This window comes from Anabas testudineus, chromosome 3 (genome assembly GCF_900324465.2).
Source record: "Anabas testudineus chromosome 3, fAnaTes1.2, whole genome shotgun sequence".
Classification (NCBI taxonomy): Eukaryota; Metazoa; Chordata; class Actinopteri; order Anabantiformes; family Anabantidae; genus Anabas; species Anabas testudineus.
Window position 1 is genome coordinate 4,998,960 of NC_046612.1, and position 24,130 is coordinate 5,023,089.

The 24,130-nt window shown below is 38.8% G+C and overlaps 1 protein-coding gene across 1 annotated transcript in view; it reads left to right on the top strand.

Moving 5' to 3' along the window:
- Positions 1-24,130, top strand: part of LOC113174926 (CUB and sushi domain-containing protein 1-like) — a 330,106-nt gene that overhangs the window by 78,569 nt on the left and 227,407 nt on the right. The gene's annotated exons all lie outside the window — the stretch shown is intronic.

Sequence of the window (24,130 nt, forward strand, 5' to 3'; positions counted from 1 at the left end):
TAAACTTTGGACAAAAGCATGTTTCTTTTGACATCTGTGCTTTGAATACTTATTCTCTTAAAGAGAAAATGACACAGTCATTATAAAGTCAAAGAACAGAGTCAGATTTAATTGAAGTGGATTTTCTTTCAGGTCAAATGAATAGCAAATCAAGGCCACATTTTAGAGCATGGTCCACTACTTTGAGAACAAATGGGATAAAAAATATTTCATAAAATTTAGATGAGAAGTTTTTACACATGACTCATATTATTATGAGTATTGACAAAAGGAATCTCATTCAGTTATTTTGGGTGCGCTACACCTGCTTTGAGTGCGCTTTTTAAAACTTGTTTTAGGTCTTTGGTTGTCTTAAAAGACACTTTATAAATGAAAATCTATCATTATAATTATTATGATGACTCATACTCTGCTTGGCTGACTCATAAATTATTAGGTTAAAATCTAAAGATAAAACAAGACAGTTGAAAGGAGATGATGTCACTTGTCTGTTTATTCATTGTGTGATTCTATCCAAGTGTCAAATTAATTCCTAATTATCGCCTGTTTACAACAGCAAAAATCACTTGACCACTATGGGTAATTTGAATGATGTTAGTCTTAATAGATCTTACTTTGTTCAACATTGTAATTTAGGCTACAGGGAACAATAGGGACATCAAAGCCCAGAGAAAATAAATTAAAACACTAAAAAACAATTTGCTGTAAAGGGTGTAAACAAAAAAACACTGCTGCATAAACATGTACATGGAACAATGGAAGAAAAGAAATGAGTTTCTATACTACCTGTAATATAAGTTGTGCATTTCATACTCAATGTTATGAAGGGTAGTAAAAAAGGTGTTCCTAGAAATCCAAAAGGCTAAATCATATTTTAAAAAAAAACTGTTGCATATAATATAAAAATATATTCTTACTTTTAACATCTATTTCAAATTCCATAGATCCGGTCTTTCACAATGTTGTTTAATATGATGGTACAGAGGAGAGAAGACAAATCATCGGGAAGCTTGTTTGGCTGATTTTCTGATCTTCTCAAGATAAAGGAGCATGAACTCACCACAAAATATTGAGCTTTTTAGGATTGTTTGGAGATGTGATGAATTTAACTTTGTCTTCAAACTATTTAAACTAAACACATGACTCTTGCAAATAAAACAGAAAGTGTGAAAACGTTTTATTTATTTTTTTCTCCTGATACAAAACCATCACTACTTGTTGAATTTTACGACTGTAATATTGTTGCAGAAAGGGCAGATAGAGCGGCATCTACAGCGCTGGCAAACTGTGGGAAGCTTATTCATAGTACTCTGCGTGTGTGTAGGAGGGAAGAGTTGGGAATGCACCAAGTAGTGTTTGAGGTTGGTGGTGCAGTTATGGATAATAGTGGGTTTTTCCTTGAAAGTAAAGCTGTATTATGTGTCAGTGTTTGAGTAAAATATATTTTTGTTATTTTGTTGCTTGGAGGACAATGGTGTAGACTGCAGATTGTATTTAGTGGTGGGTTTGTGAGGAGGCTTATCGATTGTGCAGCTTTTATGTGTAAATACAATTTCTTTAGAAAAAATTTGTGTGTTTAAATGATCGTGGCTTTGCGAAATCCACATTCCCAAGTTACTGAGTAAAATTAGTCACTGCTACTATACTGTAGCAGTATTAGGAGTTCTTTGGAAGCTTCAAATAATATAAAGTTTCCTTCCTCATTTTTCCTAATTTTTGTTTGTTTGTTTTTGTTTTCTTCTTATACTTTTTCAAAAATAGTTGTCTCTCCTTATTGCAAATAAGTTTGTTTTTTAACCCAGAGTTTAGCTTTGTTGCACCTTCTTATGTCCTCTCAGTACTATTGTATACATATGTTCAGAAAGGTTTCTACGTACTGTACTGATCCTAAAGTCTAAGAAGACAGTATAACCAACCAGTAGGTTGTTGTGTAATGCACCTCGAACCTTCACTGACTGTGTTTGTTCAAAGTTTTTGGCCTGAGGTGTACTTGTGCTGGGATAGTGGTTCTGCACAAAGTAAAATAACAGCTGAAACAAAGATTTCTAGTTTCCTGCACTGCAGCTGTAGCGTGACAAAAGGAAAGTGAAGTGTACCAGCAACTCACCTGTGCCTGGCCCTCTGGGCCATTCTTGGATCACCTGCTGCAGAGTGCTCATTCTTTGCCTCAGAAAGATGAAACAAGCCTTTGTCGTCTTCCTATTGTTTTTTATTTTTTAGTTTGCCACCCCAGTAACCACTGCAGTAACTGCAGTGGTTAGAGGCGCAGGAAATGTGGCAGCTGCAACCAGCTTGGTGTGTCTGTCACTGATGTTAATTAACCCTGGAGTTATTTGGCACCCAAAGACTTGGACAGTGATCCAAACATGCCAGAAGTTATTCAACTGCTCTGTCCTTTGCAAGTCGTCAAATGTAAGAGATGAGTAGAAGAGTGGTATATTAGATGTCTCTAGAGCTTCTGGCCCTAAGTGCAGAGTGCTTGCAGTGAACCTATTCCCAGTGTCATTTAGATCAAGTGAGTTGGGAGGTGTGAGTTCATTCTCTCCTCAGCTCAGCTCCTCTGTTGATGTTAGTACTTCTCTGAAATGGTGTGGACATTACTGAGGACAGGCACCATAGTGCTGCATTGAGACCGCTGGTCAGCCTTCCTTTGTGCCCTTGGCGTCTCCCTTGAATGTGTCACTACAGGCAAAGCTTCAGCGCAGTCTGTAAGGCTTCCTCCAGCTCCAGCTTCAGTAGCTATTGAATGATACCCATTTACTCATTAATGTGGAACCACATAAAACATCTCACCCTGCCCATATAAGCACGGATTCCAATTATCCTGCTGCTGCCTATCTCTGTCTGAGCTCCATGAGGGCAGTGGTCAGCCAGTTGACCTAAAACCCTTTCCTCCTTTTAGCTTCTGGCTAAATGGCGCAAGACATGCTGATATGAACCCATCAGGCATCCCACATTGACATTGGGATGAAGCCAACAGGAGCTGACTGCCCTCTCTTTGTTCACAAAGAGGACCACCAAGGGCCCATGATATATCTTTCTCTCACAGCCACCCCTCCATCTGCCCTCAGACCCTGTGTAGGGAGAATGCTGCAATCTTATATATATAGTAGAATGGCTGACCCAGCATCTGTGACCCCTTCTTACCAGCTCCAGCTGTGCTTCAGCAGCGGTAACTCTGCTCCATCCCACTCACTCTTATGACTGATGTCAACAGGGTGGAAATATTTATGTCTGAAACAGAAAAGATTCTCTTACACAGAACTCACTGTCTGTTCTATGCATGCATCCTATACTATATAACAAAGACACATTTGTCGCTTTCCAACCACTTTTTTCAAAGTCCTGATTCTCTCACTGGCAGTATTGAAAGAAATTGGAGCAGTGTATCAAAAAATGCAGGATTTTCTGAAACCTTCGCTGCTGGGAACATGTTGCACATTTACAGTAGATGGAGAGCAATGATGAAATGAGTAGTTTCGAAAGTTCCTGTCCCTTTTTTATAGTTTTTCACCATGAAACCTGCCCCCTACAGAATCCACTTCAGCTACAGTGCCTAACGTCCATCTCATTGCTGTTTAGCACCAGTAAGGAAAGTTAAGCTGTCACTCAAGCCCAAAGAGGTGAGTGAATGATGTTGATTATAAATTTAGGGTTCTTCTGTTTGTCAGGCCTCCTAGTAACATAACAGCATTGCAGAGGAACTGGTGCATTGGCTGTCTTTCGTCTCCTGTCTTACAGGAGGAGACATCTTACCAGTTTTCTTGCTGACACTATCTAAAGATGAATTTGTTAAGGCCGATATTTTGTAAATCCTATACCACTTAAGGCGGGTAAATCCAGGTGGCACTTTGTAAAATGGGATTTGTTGGTCAGGGCAGCATGATGGTGCAGGTTCCTACTGCTGCCTGTGTCTGTGAGGGTTTTTTTTTTGTGTACTACAGTTTCCTCCCACAATCTAAAGACATTAATTGGCAACTTCAAATTGCCTGCAGGTGTGAATGTGAGCGTGAATGGTTGTTTGTCCCTGTGTCAGCCTCATAATAAACTGGCATTCTGTCCAGGATATACCCTGCCTCCTTTGTTGGTCAGGAAAGTGATGACCAAACTCTGCTCCTGTATGTCACAATGGTGCATGAGCACAAAACACACTACGGCCTCCAAAATGATTGTGTAGTAGTTGTGGGTTGGGGTTAAAAATGAAGAATGGAGAATGTGAAGTCATGCTCTTAGAGAGTGACAAAGCTGACCACTGTTTGTTTTGAGTCTTGAGCTGAAAGTAGATGCTGCTGTTTTATTGTCAACAACACATATTTGCAATAGTTAGGAAGATGCCGAGAAGTTATATCGTCCTTCAGACAGTGGTGTAGGTTCACAAAGTGCTGCTGTGTGTGCATTCTAGGGAAATGGACAAACAATGTTTGGTCTTTCAATGTCTAAAGAGATAAACAGTTTAATAAATGCTGCTGATTCTGACATTGAAACAGTCTTTAAACCAGTTTAAACAGATAGAGACAGAGATGCTCTGTTTTAAATTGCAGCTAGATGTTACCACTCTTCAAGTTTCTCAAACCTAAACAGAGAGCTGTTATGGAGTCAGGTCAGAGGGTATAGCAGTGTAAACCATTGACATTCTTACTGTCGCGTACCCTCTGGGTCTTTGTCAGCAGCTCACTGTGCTTCCACTGTGGCTGCTGCACATGAGGCGCTTCCGAAAGTGAATTGTCAAGCTGCACTTATACCTGCAATTTTACAAGTTAAGTGATACCTTTCTGATCCCTGCAGGGACATTTCACACTCTGTATGTGACCCACACTCCAGCAAATTAATGAGTTCCTCAGAAGATCACAAACTTCATGGCAACATATTTATTTAGAAGGGGGTACAAACATTTTTGCTTTACTCAAGCCTTTATCTACTTTTTAAAAGATACTGCTTTCCTGCATTAACTATCTTAATTAATAACATTATTAAGTCGAAACTGAGTCTGCCACAGTGATCTTTTAGGTAATATAAATGTTGTTTTCTCCAAATAAAAGGCTAAGGTTGTACGTAAGGGTGGAAAATGCTAAATAACATGTCCATATTCTATCTATCTTATATCACTGTTGTTCAGATATGTACATATGAGGTTCCAGCAGTTAGTTAGTGTCTTAAGATCAAAATTCCCTTTTTCTGTCAAGTGAATCACAAATAGAAGATTTTGCACAGTATATTTAGAGTAATTTGAAAGACATTCATTTGATTTGACCACAGAAGCCTCTTACACAAGTCACAAAATCTACTTTTTTTCTTTACAAAACCTACTTCAGTTCCTTTATATGGATATCCAACTACTGTTTTCAGACTTTAAACTTGAAAATTGTGAGAAATGTGCATCCACCATCCAGGCCTCAGCACCTGGATTATTATGTGCACCTGCATAATAAACAAACAGCATTCAGGTTCCTAAATGAACAATATCAATAAACCTAATTTCTGATGTCAGGAACGCTGACATGTGGAGAGAAAGTTGCAATGCTGAATTGAAAAGTTGCCATCATCTAAATTAAAAATCAAATGTAGAAAAGCACAATTGCAGTGAAGGACATGTCATCAAAAGAGAAATTACGCTCTGTTTCCTTGTCAAAGGGGGTGGACAGAATATTGGAAACACCTTTCACAATGCACTCTAATTAATCACAATTCTAATGAAAAGCTGTTCTACTGGATTGGATTAGATGTATTTAATGAACTGACAACTACACACAGTGTGCACAAAAATGAACACATCATATCATTATTTCTATTCCTTTAAATAAACACATACTCCGGTGTGTTTAATGACTGTGTGATGATAGGTGCATGTCTGATGGTGAAGCTGTGTGTTCATTCAAAAGTTTCTTTCTTATGTTTTGGGTTACATGTGTGCAGCGATGCATCTGCATTAGACGACAGAGTTAATTATGGAGTACAGCGATTATGACACTTGGTACTGCTATGTTTAACTAAAGTAATTAAGAGAGAGTTATATTCAGTGCTGTAGCTGCAAAACATACACATGGATGCACCCTTTTAACACACAGTGAAACTGCTAATATCAGCATTTGAGGGAGATGTGTCTGTCTGTTCACCTCCTCTGGCATGTTTCAACTAGAAAACAGTGTTTGGGGAAACACTAAGATTGAGTCTAGAGCCTAAGGTCCTACTGTATATCTACTGGTTAGGTAGGACGTAACTTACAATGTCTGGGTCTACATCTCTCAGACTTGTCACCCTCTACCATGAATGTATAGGCAGAGGAACTCTGCTTTACATTTATGCCATGTATATGATTACATCCTTCTCAGTGAGACATAATTGAGATGGACTCAACTTGAATATTTAGTGTATTCTTTAGTGTTCAGTATTTTAGCATCTTATCTGTCTGGCATTTAATTAACAGCAGTGTTCAGGCATCTTTAAAAAAGAAGACCTATGAAGTTAAGTCATTTCAGTGAACCTGGGGGAAAGCTATCTTGCTATTTGTCAACACGTAAAGATCATCTGCTGTTCAAATTGAGATATTTCTATTAAAGTTCAATGGTTCATTTACTCTGAACATAAACAAAGATGAAAAACAGCAATTGAACCAGTGATTGGACTAAAGTTGGTGATGTTAAATCAGACTAGTTGCCATCTATTGATTTGAAGATTATTTACATAAAGTACAGTTGGTACTGTGCGGCAGTCATCCATGAACCCCAGAATTGATGGTCCAATTCCTGCTTCCTCCTGGCCACATGGTGAGGTGTGTTTACACAAGACTCTGAACCCTATAGTTGCACCTCCATGTATGTAAGTAGTTTCAAAAACAACAACAAAATATAAAGATTACGTCATAGTCTGACCCATCCATCCAGTATCTTACTGCTTTTCCTGATAAGACTGACAGGGGCGGTGGTCCATCACAGGGCAGTATGTATTCTACAAATAAAACAACAAGAGATCGCTTGCTAGTACTGTAAAGATGGGAAAGATAAATTATTACATCAACTATCTGAAGCTCCACAGTGTTTAGACATGCGAATATGTAAGGCATAAATTCAACCTACCCTTTAATACTTCACTACTTCACTTATCTTCCTCTAACCTACTTAGAGGAGGAACCTGTCGTGTCATGAGAACCAGAGATGTTCAGGGTGTGCTGTATTTGTTTTCATTATTGATCTTTGCCCCTTAAAGCTTATTTCAAGAAATCCTTCTCCAGTCTCTTCACTTCCTATTATTACATCCCTGCATTTGTTCTCAAGGCAACCTGTGATTAAAGAATGCACAAATAAGATAGGATTATTGGATTATAGGATTTATAGATACACTAGATAGATTCTTTTTCTTTGCAGTTGCCTTTGTGGTAATCTGAGAAAGTGCAGAAGGTGAACTGCTCCAATATAGCTGTAGACACATCAGTTTCAGGTATTTGCATTTTCAAAGTAATAAATTGTGTCTAGCATCAGAAACAGGTGTGAAAAGCTGCCTTGACAAATAAAGTCAAGTGTTACATACTATTCAACAACATTTTCACCTTTGTATGGTAAAGGTGGTGTTCCATGCTGAAAAACATCTCTGAAGTGGGATTTAAACCATGAGACGAGACCAAAACTCCACTGAAATGCATACTAATGAAATTATTTTAGGAGGGTTAGCCGCTACAGGATATGTCTGTCCTCATCTGTAGCCTCTGCTGCTACCGGTGCCAGGAGTGAAATTTGTCATACACCAGCACAAATTCTGCTGGAGGGGATAAGTGAAATGTTTCTGGTAAGTCAATGCACACAGCAGTTGCATTTCTGATGATGTAGAAGAAAGCTGACACTAGTTTCTCACCAAGACACCTGTCCAGTCTGCAAAAGGATTTATTCACATTTGTTTTCACATTTTTCCTTCAAGTTCATTCTCGATTCATCTGTGTTACTGTTGTATAAAACATAATCCTCAAAATACAGTATATACTGCATATGGATACATGTTAGATATATAGAGTACATACTTTTCTCACCTTTTATTAAAATATCTCCTCTTACATTTGCTCTTAAACATGTAAACATCAGCTGTGCATAGGCGCAGGAAACTCCGTGCTCTGTAGTGTCTCTGAATGCACAGACAGAGGGAGAAGGAGCTGGCAGACAAAGGTTATCAGCGAAGTGTTGTGTCTTCTGTTGTAAAGAGATGGAGAAGGAGCAAAATCAAGAGAGCAGCACAGAGAGGAAATGGACACAATGAGAGAATGAAAAAGACAAAGACAAAAGGGTAAAGTTGGTGCTGGTGTGTGTGTGATAGAGAGAGAAGGAGGGCAGCTACTGTTCATGCAGATACACACATATACTGGATGTACTACACGCACCATAACTACAATTTTCAGTAATTTTTGCTTCATTGGTCACTAACTTTACCTTCGTGGTTCATTTATTCTGCTGTCAAACACGTTCTCTCGCTCTCCTAGTTCTGTCTTTTCTCCTCTCTGTTTTCCTTTTTCTCCCTTTTCTACCTCTACTTTTCTACTTTCCCTTCTCTGCTGCTCTTTTCCATCCACCGCCTTCACCAGCTCGTGCATTCTTCTGTTCTCAGCTCAGTTTTGCTTGTTCACCTTTTTTGGATTTGTCAAGCTTCTAATGGTTTATTTATGTACTGCAGGTTGAAAGTGACAGTGTGGTAGGGGGTATACAGTGTCAAGAAAATCTCAGAAGATCTCAGAAAGTCTAAATTTTACATAGGCTTTTATATACTAGATTTGCAGATTTAGATTAATTATTAAAATGATTAAAGTGAAGAAAAACGGAGGTTAGATTTAGAAGATAAAAGTAAAATGACCAAAAGGTACAGGATTGAGTCAAAACATTAGTCAGTGAGTAACAGAGTAAAAGTGCTTTATCTGTGAAAATAAATTAGGAATAGTGGAGTAATACATCCAGTAAACACAATACGACAACATCAGATGTTTAAGAGACTGATTTCATAATGTTTATAAAAATACTTCCTACATACTACCTATCAATGTACATAGATGCAAGGAAACTATAATAATAAATATAAAGTATTACAATATTTATTAATCTAATTTTAGCCTTTTTTGTGTTGCACACTCATAATGGTCCGTCCTCTTTACAGTATTTCAGGTTTTAAATACATGTAGTTGTGTAATAGCAAAAGAACCAAAAAAAGAGACATGGGAAGAATTGTCCAGCAGAGTTTGGAGATTTACTTTAGGTGAAAGTAACGAAAGATACTTAATAGATTACATTTTCACAGCCACCTTTACAAGTCTCATCACAAAATATGTTTACAGGAAACATCTAGCGAATACACACATACACCCACACAAACTTAGACTACCCCCACTGCAGAGTAAAAAAAAAAAAACACACTTTTCAGAGAAAAATAGGCCAACACTAGATAACCAGGCAATGGAACTAATCCAGGACAACCGCTAGGGAAGGAAGGAGAGAAGTGGAGAGAGAAAGAGAGAGTGGGGGAGGGAAGGAGGTAGGACTGCTGGGGAAAGGAGAGAGAGACAGAAACATGGAGAGAAAGAGGAATAGAAACAGAGAGGAACTCTCTCACACACACACAGACACAGACACAGAGGGAGGATGCTAAAGCTAGTTGAACTAAGTCCCTCTGCGGTTGGTAGTTCTGTCCGTCTGTCTGTGTCTTATTGTATTCTTGATAATTCTCTAAGCTGCTTCGACTTGTCACCAGCACATCAGAAAGTTGAGTGCAGATTTCACAATGCGATAACAGTTGAATGGAGATGGAAACTCAAAGAATATGCATGATAAGCATTTAGATTTTTTTTTTTTCCTTTCCTTTTTCTGTTGTCGGTTCATTTGTTCAACTGTCTGTCCGACTGCAGCCACAGTGGAGCTATCAAAGTTACAGCTCCAGTCTTATTGGTCCATGTAGACTTACAGGAAAACTCCCAGGGTAGGTTTCTATATCAAACACTCCTCCTCTGTAGGTCTGAAGCACCGCTTTTAAAATAGCTTACTCCTTTCTGGAGGACAGGAGCTGTGATCAGCATGATGTCACAGGAAATCTCCAAACTATACTCACATACAGAAAGATTCAGACATTACATTTCAATCTGCCTAAATATGCTTTTTTTTTTTCAATTCTACTTTATTTGTATAGCTCCAAATCACAACATAAGTCATTTCAAGGCACTTTACAGTGTTTAAGTTTTAAGACCTTACAAAATATAACTGTATACAGAATTATATAGAAAACCCAACAACCCCACTGAGCAGCACCCGGAGACAGTGGAGAGGAAAGAGAAGAGAGAAAAGAACAGCAGGCAATAAAAATTGAATTGTATACAATATATATTGTATACATCTTTAATTTTCTACCATTATTGTCCATTCTATTCTATTAGTTTTTGGTGATGCACTACAAATTATTGGTGTAACCTGTTGTGTGCATTTGGTTCTGAACTTTCTTTGTGTGTGACTTACATTCCTATCACGCATTTGCAGCTCAGTCACTGTGTTTATAATGCCGCCAAAATCACTGGAGTCGAATAAATCAAAACCTAAACAAAGCCAGTTGTGAACTTAATGACCCTGTTGTTTTCTCTCTCGGATTCACCAAGCCACAATTCCAAGGTAGCAGGAATTATTAGTTAAGAATGAAAGCTACCGGGAGGCGTTATGGTCGCTGGAGCTGGCTTTGGACTGATGCTGAGTTCAGCTGCTGGACAGGACTGTTGGACAGATGAGAACATTTAGATCTGCAGGCCTCCTGCCTCACCGAACACCTGTTACTGCTGAGACACAGCAGGGGGTGAAGGGATACAGAGGGAGAGATGAAGCAATAACGAGAGAAAGGTAGACTAAGAAAAACAGAGACGGAGTGGAGCAGAGTGACACCATATGAGCAAGAGAGGGAGAGAGGAGACTGTAAGCCAGTGGCCAGATCTCAAGCTGAGCTTTCCTTAAGTTGTCTCTGCAAATTGTGTGTTTTGATCACTTGTTCACAAACACACGCATATTTTTGTAAGGCAGTCAGTGTGAGGACACTCATTGACGTAATGCATTCCCTAGCTCCCTACTGTTCCTTTGTCCATGCTAATCTACTGCTATTTAATGTACTGCCTTACCCTAACCCTAACCATGACAACTAACTGCTTCACACTTAACTTTACTCTAACCAAAACCTGAGTCTTAACCCCAAAGTTGCTCTTTAAACACCCTTAAACGTCCTCACTTTGTAAAAATGTCCTTATTTGAATGGTTAGAAATTCATACTGGTCCTCACAATGATAGCCATACACACGCAGCGCTATGTAATGTCTCTGCTAACCTGAATTTCAGTCACATTTATTCAGACATCTGCAGTAAAAGTGTAATTTACCGTGAATCCAGATTAGGCCTTGTCACAGAAGTTTCACTTCAGTGAAACGTCTGACTTACTACTTCAGTTTGTTTACGTGCTGATGACACATTGGTGCAAAGTGCTAAAAAAAAAAACAGGGTGAGGAATACAGTGACAAGAAGAAAAAGAAAGTTAAGAGTAAAAAAGAATAAAACTCCAGGGGTTCCCGAAACAGATCTCACCCCAAACAAAAGATGCAAAACAACAAAAACATCAACAGAAATCAACATGACAATTCAAAACACAGCTCCACTGGATGAGACAGCCTAAATGACACATGCACTCATGAATAGTTCACCATGAACACTGGCCACCCACAGTGATGTCATTCACTTTCAGAAAACACAGTGTTTTAGAAAATCCAACGTAGCCATCCATTTGTAGTCTTCTGCTATAATAATCCTATGATAAACTTCTGCTGCTGCTATTTATGGATGCTAACAGGAAATGATCTCTTTGCACAGGAGATGAAGTCGCAGACGAAACGAGATTGAACATAAACAACAAAGCGACACCTGGCACACGCTGCTTTTCATAGCCGCTAATGTGTAGGTTCACCGGTGCAGCTGTGAAAATGCAATATTCCAATCTCAGACAGCATATTTCCTCTGTTCGGCAGCGTTATTAAAGTTAGCATAAAAACTGAAACTGTTGGTTCAAAAACATCTTTGTTTACACAAATCAAAAATGGGAAGAGAAAGGCGTATCGGCAAATGTACATCTCTGTCTTCACTCAAACTCCTCAGATGGAACCGCAGACAACCTGTGATCTGGTTGGTAATATCCACAGGAGGTTTAGAAAAAGTCATAAGGCTCATAGTTTCCAGTTTTCACTTATTTTCCACAGAAAAACACACATTTCTTTTCTTTTCCGTGGTCGTGGATGCCCCTGTGTCGCTGTGATGAAGAGGAGCGCCTATTATTGGCCACCCAGAGCTGCAGTGTTTGATCTCGCCGGTAGAAATGAGCACAACATAAACAAAAACAACAGGCTTCGTGGAGAAATATCACCGGGTCCTTGGAGTTTCACTTAGGTTCTTTGTTTGTTTGTTTGTCCCACTGTGTTTTTAATTGGCTGAATGTAGCTGCTGTTGATAGGTACAGGTGGAGCTTGCTTGTGCACAAGTGACTGGCAGCTGGTGTGTTTCCCAGCAACAGAGAGATGACTCTTCGTGTAAGAAATGCCCCGGTGTGATGGGAATCAGAGCCACCTCGCTTTTTTAGAAGCAAGAGCACTGTAATTATTTTTCCAGTTGAAAATCTATTAATTTTAAATAAAATAATGCGCACACAATGTGTACATTTATGCCTTGTACATTTCATTCTGTGTACATTTATTCCTAAAATAAAACCTACATTGAAATAGAATAAAAAACAAAGCGATTTTCTTACAAATAGGTGTAAAACAAAACTTTACATTTAAAATAAAAAGGCCCAAAACAAAGTAATTGAGCTGTGGCTTCCAGTCCTGTCTTGATCATCCTCATTATAATATGCACGCTCATGCTGTTTTGTAACCCACCTGCAGACTGATCTACCTGTACTGAAGTAAATGATGACGTTCTACAGTGACAAATAAATTCTCACGTTTCATGTAAGTGTTTCTTCAAGGAGAAATATCACCTCTGATACATGGAAATTGTGACACACTACTGTATAGTAACAGCCATTTCTCTCTTATTTAGCTCCATCCCTTAGGCATAGTGGTTGATTTATATTTTGCATTTCAAAACATCATACATCATAAGATGTAATGTGCACAGGCATTTAGACACGAGGCCCCTGGCACTCCTTTCCACACTGGTTGACTGACTAACCGCCTGGCTGACTGGCTGGCTGTCATTTTTAGAACATCTGAGCTGGCATTTATCCAGAAAATCTCCTGTTGTTTTTCCGCCTTTGGGTGTTTGCTGAGTGGTGATATGGAATCCACACTTCCTGAAAATACAGATTAAAAAAATGTTTGTTTCAGGCACATCAAGGTGGAAAGCCTGGCTGGTAAAAAGCCAGAGTTTGAAATGCCTCCAAAAGAATCTTTTTTATTTTTTTTTTTACAGTTACACCAAAGTGCAGCGAGGAGAGCGCGTTGATATCAGAGGCAAAAACCAAATGATGCTCTCTCCAGCATTTGGTTTTTATTCACATTCTGGGGAAATAAAAGTTTTTTTTTTTTTTTTATGACTCACATTTTAAAAAACTTTTCTCTAAATGTACAACCAATAGAAGCAGTTCATCTAAACATGAAGAAAACTTCTTTCAACCATGGATGAAATAAAAAATTTCACATTGAAGTTCTTTAGTCTTTTATTCATTAAGAGCTTTTTCACATTTTGCATAGAGAGAAAATGTTTGTCTATTTAATACACAGTAGCTACTGCTGGAGAACTATGGTGGAAAAAATATGAGGAGCTCCATTTCGTCCATCTCTCTTATTTCTCTCTGTTGCATTTCTTGCCAAGACTCTCCTGTTAACCTCTCTTCTGACTTGATGTATCTCTGTCTGCCTCCCCACTGTGGGTTCGCCAGCATAAAAACATACTACTTTATTTTCAGCTGCTGCTACTCGTGTAGGATTCCAACCACTTGTCGATGCTTCTTCATCTCTTTTTCAGTCTCTCTTTCGCTTGCACAGTTTTTTCTCTCGTTCCTTCTCATTCCTGCATCACTTTCTGCCTCCCGCTGTGATTGTACTTCCAACAGCATTTTCCCTGTTTGAAAACTTTGTTTCATTTCATATAGTATCATGAGCACACACACATGTACGCATGCAGAAAAACAACTGCTTACACAGTCAGGCTATCAGGACGGAAAAACGGTTTTCACATTGGAAAATAAAGCCAAACATCTGAGAATTCAGCAACTGAAGACAATGAAGAAACCCATGAATCTGTGGTGGAAGGAAAAACCTCTGATATATATTGTAAAACTATCTTTAAAAGTACACATTACAATAGAAAAAGCAGGGAGGAAGACGAGAAATGAGACATTACTTATAAAAGTGTGTGGTCTATATAGACAAGAGTAGGAAGACATTTGCTCTGTTGCTCTGACAGTTTGTTTGTTTTTGCTGCCCTGCTGCTATTTAGATGTGAGAGTCTGTGCACAGGGGCTGAAGGTGGTTTTCCTCTGCCAGCAGACGAGTAATACATTTCAAAACCTGTTCTGTCAGTTCAGTTGGCTAGATGGCCACCCGCGCATCTGAGAATCGCCTGCGAGTTGTTGAAAGTTGGGAGGGCGTATGAAAAACTGTGGTTTCACTGTGTCTGTCTGCGAGTTCTGAGATGCTGTGTGCAGCTAATGGTGCTAGCTGTCAGTGTATATGTCCAGTGTGCAGGCTAGTTGCTCGTGAAACCCTGGTTCTAATGTCTTGTCATCTCAGCAGAGGTGTAGTACAGGTGTAGCCCAGTGTTATTGGTTACCTGCTGTGTAGAATGTCATTAGAAACTCTAACGTCTGCTGTTTGTTACGTGGCTCCTCAGGACTTCCACACAAAGAAGCTCTTTATGCACATGAGTCAATTCTCATCCATCTGCCACAAATCTTGCTTTAACCTCCCAGACTGAGAGCACAAATAAACAGCAACATTTGTAAACAAAGAAAGTTTTATTCTCCATTGTTTTCAGATTTTCAGCTTTTTTGTTTTCAATAAAGGTTCAATTCTCAGACATTACCATATTTATGAATGTTTGCAGATCATGGAAGACAGTATGGTGGGAGTATTTAAATGTCAAATTTGCTCATGTAGGCTGCCAGTATTATGTAATTATAATTAATTGGAATATCCAGTGCTGCGATTGATTGTGTGAGGTGTCCACATACAGTAATCTTGTGAAAGTGGGTGTTGAAGTTTCTGTTTTTTCTCTGCTAATTTGTTAGGTCTTCTTAAAAAGACGTCATATTTATAACAGTGGAGCTCAGTTCAGCTTTATTTTAGACACTACTATCCTGATCAGATGAGAGCATACATTAGGACAAATATGTACCTATGGGACACATAAATGTCAGGATATGCCTGTATCTGTGAAAACACCTCAGTGCCGGACAGAGTGTATTTACCTAAGGATGACTTTATCTTGACTTCCACGAGTTGAGCTAACTAATCCCACCAGTGTGGACGTTTCTTCAAACTGTTCACAGAGACATGAAAAGGCATCCTTGAGTATGTCTGTCTTTGGCTAAGTAGAAAAAATAGTAGAGTTCCCCCAAAACTGAACTAAGTCTCATATCAGCCAATGAGTCAGCATGCTTTGCATATTTTAGCCCTGTGGCCAATTGCAGCACAGCACCTGGCCTGGCTTTGAATTTACAGCAAGTTTTGTTGTTGTTGTTTTCACACCGACAACCACAGGGTCACAATAGCAACTGGAGATGAGTTATGATTGACAGCTGACAGACTAGCGTCAAAATGATTTGTTACACAAAGACACACCTAGAATCAGCTTCCCCTCGTGCGTTTCATCTTTTTCTAATTCAAAAGAAAATCTTTCTCACGGTCGTCTCTCTCTGCCTCTATTACCCTGTTAGCACAAAATTCATATCATGAAACTGACTTTGGAGTTTATAGAACGAATGTTTATGTTTCAATCCGATTTAAATTTCAAAGAAGTTTGGGCTGGCCTCCTTGGAGAAGGGAAGAAGAGAGGAAATGGAGAAAAGAACAGGAGAATGAAAATAAGAAGACTGGGGGATTCAAAGGAGAAGAGATGAAAAGAGAGAGGAACACTGTGGTGTGTTAAACACTCAGTAACATTTAGGGTTTAAAAATGGAAAGATGTCACATAAATGAGCACACACGGTGAAAAATGATTCAGAAAACGTCTTAAAGGAATACTGATTTCCAGTTTATGAATATGTAAAAGTTGCTTTATAATAACGTGTTCTTTTATGTCACCTGCCTCACAGTAAATGTGTGTGTGCGTGTGTGTGTGTGTGTGTGTGTGTGCCGCCTGAAATGGATGAGAGAGGGAAATTGACAGAGGGCTGATATAAAAAAAGATAATGTCAAAAAGTGATGGAAAGAGAATGAGGACAGAAAGTGTATGAAGAGATTAGAGGAGGCTCACCACGGTGCTAAAAAGGGTCTTGGGAAAAAATGTTTTCATTGCATAGTGGGCCACTGCAAATCTTTTGCTTTGCTCCTTCTCGTATATAAAGACGGAGGCTTTCTGTCTGCTTATTTAGCAGCATGTTTGCATTTACAGAACATTTGAGATCATTTGACATTTTCATGTTTTCATTTTCTTTATACACACATAGCTTCATAACTAAACATGTGCACACAGTTTAGGTTTTCAGTATTTGCATGAGATGGGAGATTGAGGTGAGAATAAAATACAGATTAACATAATTTTTAAATCTTTTTTTTTTATAAAGGTCGTTTTTAACTATGGAGGACTTTTACCTGGTGTTCGCCTTTGATGTGTTATTAACTTGTTAATTCACTAGAAAGACTTAAAAGAAAAAAATTATACTGACAGCTGCTAGTGATGGTGATGATGATGAGAGAAAAAAACTAAACAGACCCGTAGCAGATTAACCTCCCTACAAAATATGACCTTTGATGAATATTCATGCAACATAACCTGCACTTAATCAGATTGTGAAACTCAGTTTAATTATCTCTTCACGTTAAATAATTTAGCTTTTTCTGTATTTAATTCTATTTGTACAATCATGGCCAACCTAAATTCACTTCATCTCTTGTAACACCAAAAGAGATATTTTAAAAATAAACTGTTGAAATAAACATTAATTAATTAATTATTAAAGCTGAATTGATGCAGGTTTTGTTATGTAGTTTAGAATCAGGGTCCATTTAATTGCATTTGTATTTATTCTGTGAAGAGACTTAAATTTAAAGCTACTATATACAATTTAAGCTAGAGCTAGCATGAGACTCAAAAGAAACCCACTCTGCTCCACCTGGCCCTCCCACTCCCTGCTCCACTATACACTTCTACCCTCTGCTAAGCTACAATATGCTACGCCCTGCACAGTCATTAAGATATCAGTTATTATCAAACTACAATAAATGAAAAGCTGCAAAAGTTAATAATCAGGCAGAAATTGTTGACATTTTGTCTCAGCCTGTCACTGTTCCCATGCATTCAGAACAAAAGGATGCAGCCGAATGTCAAAGACAGGGCGTGAGGAGCAGAGAAAGTGGTAGAGTGGTGTTGATGACAGGAGCAAGACAAGAAAAGAGTGAGCAAAACACGAGCAGATGAAGGCCAGAGAGACAACACAAGGACAAGACGAACTAAGGAGAAGTGAGTACGAGGAGAACATGCAGATGATCTGCAGAGAACAGAGAAAACCATACAAGACAAATTGATCCAATAAATGTCAGTGGTTTTACTGGTAACACAATCAAAAGTGAATGTAATCCAATGGCTCCTGCTGCTAAAATGCAGATTCATAGAATCTGTAAAGAAAAATAGATTTTTCGTCGTGGTTCTTTTATCTTTCAGTGTTACATGTTTAATACTCAGTGCGTAGGATCTGACTGAGTCATTTTTAAGGTCTGAATGCCTGAATCACAGTAACACTGACTAATGTTGAATTGTTGTTATGCTCCAAGCTAAACTAATTGTCATTGCAGCTATTGACATAGACTGAGAAACAAACACTTACTTACCAAGTGTCTTTTGTCATTTTTATTACTGCTTTATTTTGAATAATAAGTAGCTGACTGCCCAGTAACATATATATATATATATATATATATATATATATATATATATATATATATATATATATATATATATATATATATATATATATATATATATTATTAATTTTTTTCTTTGCTGAGATTGTTGCCCTCATGGAACTCATGTCAGCTCTGCTCCTTCTTTGGTATAGTGCAAAAGACTTGGTAGAAGACTTTCAAAAGACCAAGTGTGCCCCCAGCTGCCTACTCACATTAACACTTAACTCCACGTAATGTGTAAATTCATTATCCTCTCCTAAAAAAATCTGCATAAAAAATACTGTGTATTTGTTCATTTTTTTGTCCCAGAAAATCTCAATTACCTTCTTCATGAATATGCAAATGTTTGGGTTTTTTTTTTAGTCCTGGACACAAGTCTCCTACTTTACTAAAAAGTTCCCTCTCACTGTGCTGTATGTGCACTGGAGGAAAGTAGATGAATGCTAAAACACCCTTCTAGTGTCAAACTCCCTCTCTGCAGTGAAGGTCAAACATTCAAGTGAAGTAATAATGAGCAAAACACATATCTGAGCAGAGGGAGATTTTAAGGTAGCCAGTGTGCACATCTAGCTAATCTAACTGCTTCAAAGACAAAAGATGGTAAAGAAAACACAATTACATGGTGCACTTTAAATCCTGAAATGCAAATGCATTTAGGACTCCAAAACTCCAATAATGGGGAATATAAGCCTCCCAAAACACAGGAATCTAGCCCGTCTACCTTATCTCTTATGGTTGGAAGGCACAGTGAAGGATTACGGCTGCAACAGAAGGGTGGCAATCAATCAAACAAGGATGAGTAAGGGTGTGAAGGAAGGAAGGGGGTGGGGGGGGGAAGCTGATTCTCTCATGTCAGTCATGTTTTATTCACCAGAGAATGAGCTCAGCAAAAAAAATGCATGTTTTATTTCACCGTTAATGTAACTTCCTTTGTTTTATTGCCACTGTCTTTATTCACATTTAGCCTTCAAATTCGGATCCACAGTGCAATAAATGCAACAGAGCCACAGCTGACAAGCAGGGAGAATATGCTGTCGACTCAAATCAATAGTGCAAGTCTGCAAAATTGCACACAGATATATTAGCCTAGCTTTTTTTATGCCTGCATAGTGCAAGCACATATAAAAGCAAGAATTAGAAATTAGCAAAAGCAAAACATGCACTAATTAAGAATTAAGAGTTCTGTTCTGAATGCATTCATCACTGCAGCCAAATTTTTGAACCTTTGTTATGCCATTATCAGTTGTGATTTTTTTGTCATTACTAATTAAATAACTTCAGTTTAATTTCCTGACACTGTAGAAAAGGTCAAACAAACTGTAGAGTTGGCTATGTGAGGCCATAGCGAGGGAAGAAGTCACTCCACCTATTTTTTTAAATCCTGAACACAGCTGGTTCTTCTTCTGTAGTTTTTTTAGGGTCCAGAACAACCTGAGTTCATTCTAATGCAAGAGCACGTCACTCACTCACGTCACCCAGTGCAAAACTGTTGTTTTTCAGGCAAAAACCGTGGAGCTCTGTGCTCATTAGTAAAACAAACACTGAAGTAAAAAGTAATAATTCAATGTAAGTCAATAAAGCAACCTGGAAAGATCCAAAATGTGTCCGTCAAGACATGATGCAGTTTGAGGGAAGTGTTTCACACTGAAGTAAATCCAGTCAAAGTACATTGGAGCCACTTAGGTTTGATGCTCATTTAAGTTATACTGATCAGCTTTACATGGTCTTGTTCCACTTAAATATGACACAGTGTCCCTGTTTGTGTTCGTCTTTGCAGCTGCAAGGGTTTGGTTAGATGATGAGCACTCTAATTCTGCTGTCTGATACATCTGTGCGTATGTGGGTATGCGTGTATCTGTACGTGGAGAATGTGCATATGCATTAGGGTGAGTGTGAAGGTGCCCTTCCCACAGGCCTGTGGGTGTATGTGACTGAAGAAGCTTTTAATGTTCACACCGTGTCAGAAATCCTTCGGTTACTGCATTGACACACACACACACACACACACAAGCATGTAGAGGACACATGTCATGGGCTTCCAAACAAAACCTGACAGAGAGAGGAGGGGGGAGAATGAGCTGGGGGGAGGGAGGGTGCAGAAGAGGAAATGGTGGCAGGAGGGAATGGGGTCTCCTAATTCTCACTTCCTCTCTCTCTAATCCACCTCCTCTCTCCTTTTCTCCCCTTCTCCCGCTCACTGTCTCTCAGAAGCATAGAGAATCAGTTTTAATGGTTTGTCAAATAATGCTTTTCTCCCCCACAGTGGATTGGCGAAGCGGTGTTTGTGTTAGCCATGTGCGCGCACGTGCATAAGTGTGTGTGTGTATTTTAAAGGGAAGCTTGCCCTACTTTAGCCCAGTGGTTTTCTGTGTTGATATTGCCCATAGCGTCGGATTATATGCCTTTCAATGTGGTCGAACACACACTTTCACACTCACAAAACAATAAACACACACACACACACTTGGAGAACAATGCAAACACGCACAAAACATGCACACGCGCACAGTGGGGAGAACAAATGTATGGACATACGTAGTGTAGAGTTGCACACTAATTCAAAGACAGACCACAAAATGAGCGCACTATAATGCGCACACACACACACACACACACACACACACACACACATACAGTATGTCTAGACATGTTGTAGGATACCAACAATACAATTAATGTTTTCTCTCTAGCATCATTTAAATTAAAGCCTAAGGAGTTGTGTGTTTCTGGGACAATGCAGCTTTATAAATCATTTCATAAACTGTCCAGTGTGTCTCTCTGTGTGTGTGACATAGTCTTTTACTGTCAATATCAGCACTTACACACTCATTGAGCCGCGTTTTCAGTCGGTTTCGCTTGGAAAGTTTGATATGTGTGTGCGCTTGTGACTGCTATTTGTTCATTTTGCCCTCAAGTCTGGCTATGACCAATCTCTGTGTCTGAAATTGATGTGCAAACAACAGGAGTGTGCAAACTTAAAGTTGAAGCACCTCTTGGAGTTTATGTGTGTAAATGTGTGATGGATATGGCAATATATCTCGAGTTCAGCAGCTGTATGTGTTTTATGTGTGGCGTTTGTGCGTGTTTGTGTCTATGTGTGTAACAGTAATGGCTGTTCACCTGCTAGCGCTTTGATTGATGGTTCTTTATAGCCTGACTGTACTATGAAATGAGATGGAGTGTGGTGGAGGTAGAGAAACAAAAGGATAGAAGGAAGAGGGACTGGACAAATAGAAGAGAGGGGAGTTTTAAAAAAAGAACATGAAAAGGTAAAAGGACAGCTTGTTGATGCATTTGTAGTCATCTGAGGAAAATGATTGAGGATGGCAAGTTTGATGTAGGTTCACAAGTTTAGGGCTTATCAGATGTCAAAATACTGTGCAGTGGTTCACAGTGTTACCATCAAACAGGATTTTAACAGTGACATCAACCAGCAGCGTGAGGCTGCATGTGTTTCATTTGCAAACACAACTGAACCAGGTTAAACTGTTTGTTTGTTTGTTTTTTATCAGAGGATCCTGTTTTGTTGTCAGTGCCCCTACTGTGTCAGTGCTGTCAGTGAAATCACTGAATGAATTAGGATATTATAATTATTATCTGGTGTCAGGCTGAAAACCTTACACTGCAAAAACAAATGGAAACTGAACAGTCCCTAAAGTATATACAGTATAACAATTCCTATAATGATCACTACTTTTTCACTGCTACAGTTTTACCTACAAAGTGCTGATACACTGAATAGTTTTTGGCAAATTATCTGTGAACAGCTATGGGAGCTAAATCTCCATAATCCCAATTATTTAATCACTTTTTTTCTATCTTTCTTTATCTTTCCAAATTGATTAGCAGATCTGCCAAGAGCCCCTATGCTTGGCATTTATCCATAACTCACATTCACAAGTTTTAGCTTTTTTTGTTTTTGTTACAAGTGTCCCACATTGCTGATGGAAAAGAGCCAATGTCAGGCTTCGGGCCAGTTTTCATTTTTGTTTTCCACCACTGCCATGTGCACCAGTGATTTGTGTATACATGCTCTACATCGGCACAGTTTTTTTTTTTTTCTTCTTCTTTTTTTAACACGTTTGATAAAAAAAACTAGAAAAGGTCAAACTGCGAGCACTGGATAACCACAGAACCTTTGTGAATTTGTTTTTTTGCCATGGATCTTGGTACCTAGATGTTGCTTGGCAGATGGAGAACCAATCGACTGTCAGCGACTTCTCTTGTAGCGACTGAACAACATGCTTCATATCAAACAATTCATCACTGGAATCAGAGCTGCTCTGTTTATGGTCCACTGACTAAATGCACTCTCTTATCTTGTCATCAAGGAGCAGATCAGTGTTTTTAACACACAGCAACCTTTTCACAACCTTATTGTTTCAACTTGAAATTCCCACTCAATAAAACATCATCTTGTGAGGGCTAACTAGAAGCAACCAGTGACCCATGTTAGTGCCAGATTCACAGTTAGAAAAACACTGGTCTACGACCCAGTGAGATCCGGCTCAATGCCAGCTGCCTACTCACAATATCCTGCCGCCCTGCTCCTGTTCCTTACCACAGCTCAGACAAATTGGTCCCTCTGGGATTTTGTGGAGCTTTTTTGTACCTATTGTGACCTAAAATTATGATAACTTTTCTCAAAAATTGCAAAGCAATTTGCATTTTTAACGCAAGCTATTTTTGCAATATAATTGGTGCAAATTGCTAATCAGGGAGAAAAAGATACTAAAGCCGCCTTTATTTCATTCAATTGAATGTGATTTGTACCCAAACCGTAGCTAAGTATCACGGGAAAAAGGCATATGTACTGTATTTTATGATTTCCTGTGATAATTACCAAACTGCAAATTATAGAAAGTTTTTATACCTTCAGCATAGTGTCAGCACAAATAACATCACATGAAATGCTAATTATGGAACTATTATTCAGGATTTGGTGTAAAATATCCACATTTATTTTTGACCTTGGCTCTGTGGTTTTCTGAATACCATTTAATGCTTATGATAAATGAAGGTGTAATATTGCAGGTTAAATGAAACTAAAAGTGCCCTAATGTCCTTATTTGCATTGTGCCAAATGGAACTCACATCATTATAGAGCTCATTGTATTCTTATTCATGCTCAATGTCATTACTGTTAAAAGCTTTGTTTTAATTATTCATTGTTGTGTAAAAAATGACTATGAGCGAGGCATGCTGTAAATTGTATTATTATTTTATGTAAATAGGAATGAATAGAGGATGGTTTTCATTGTTCAAGTGGAAATTGCACAAATTATTGCCTTTGTTTCTGCTTCACATCTGTATACACACTAATATACGCAGACAACCCTGCTGGTAGACTGACAGGTTGACACTGTGGGGGTGGGTGGGTACCTGGTTTAACTATAAGGGGTTTGCACAGCAGGGTGTTGCTTGAGGACACCAGGGACTCAGTGGGGGTTGTTACCTTCTTATTGCAGACATCAAATGCCACCCACTGCCAAAGTGCCCTTCAGCATGGCACTCAACTCTACACAACACTGCAACAGTGCTTGTACGTAGAGATGTGTGATCTTGTGTGTACCTCTCACTTTCGCCTGTTTGCATGCGTGTGCATGTGAATGAATTTATGTATCTCAGTGGGTAACTACACTCCCAGAGGCAAAGGAACTGTAATCCGTCTTCAGAATAAGATGTTTGTTTCTCCATTTGTCAGCATGAAATGTGCTCAAACCCTGGTAAAATCTTCTAAAACTTCTCTCCTCTGCTCCACTCTGCTCTGCTCTCCTCCCTTCGAATCTGAAAACACAAATTTCTTATACTGTCTTAAACATCTTAGTAATATTTTTAAAACCATGTCTAACCATGGCTACATGTTTTTTGTGGTCAGGTTCCACAAGCACCCATGTGTGCCTCCAACTGTGGCTGATTCGCAGACCATCACGTGCGTCTCAAAAATGGTTCCCTGATGATTTGCTCATTGGTCTGTGGAAACGCCAACCAGTTGTTCTTCAGTCTATGTATTTATGATCACCAGAA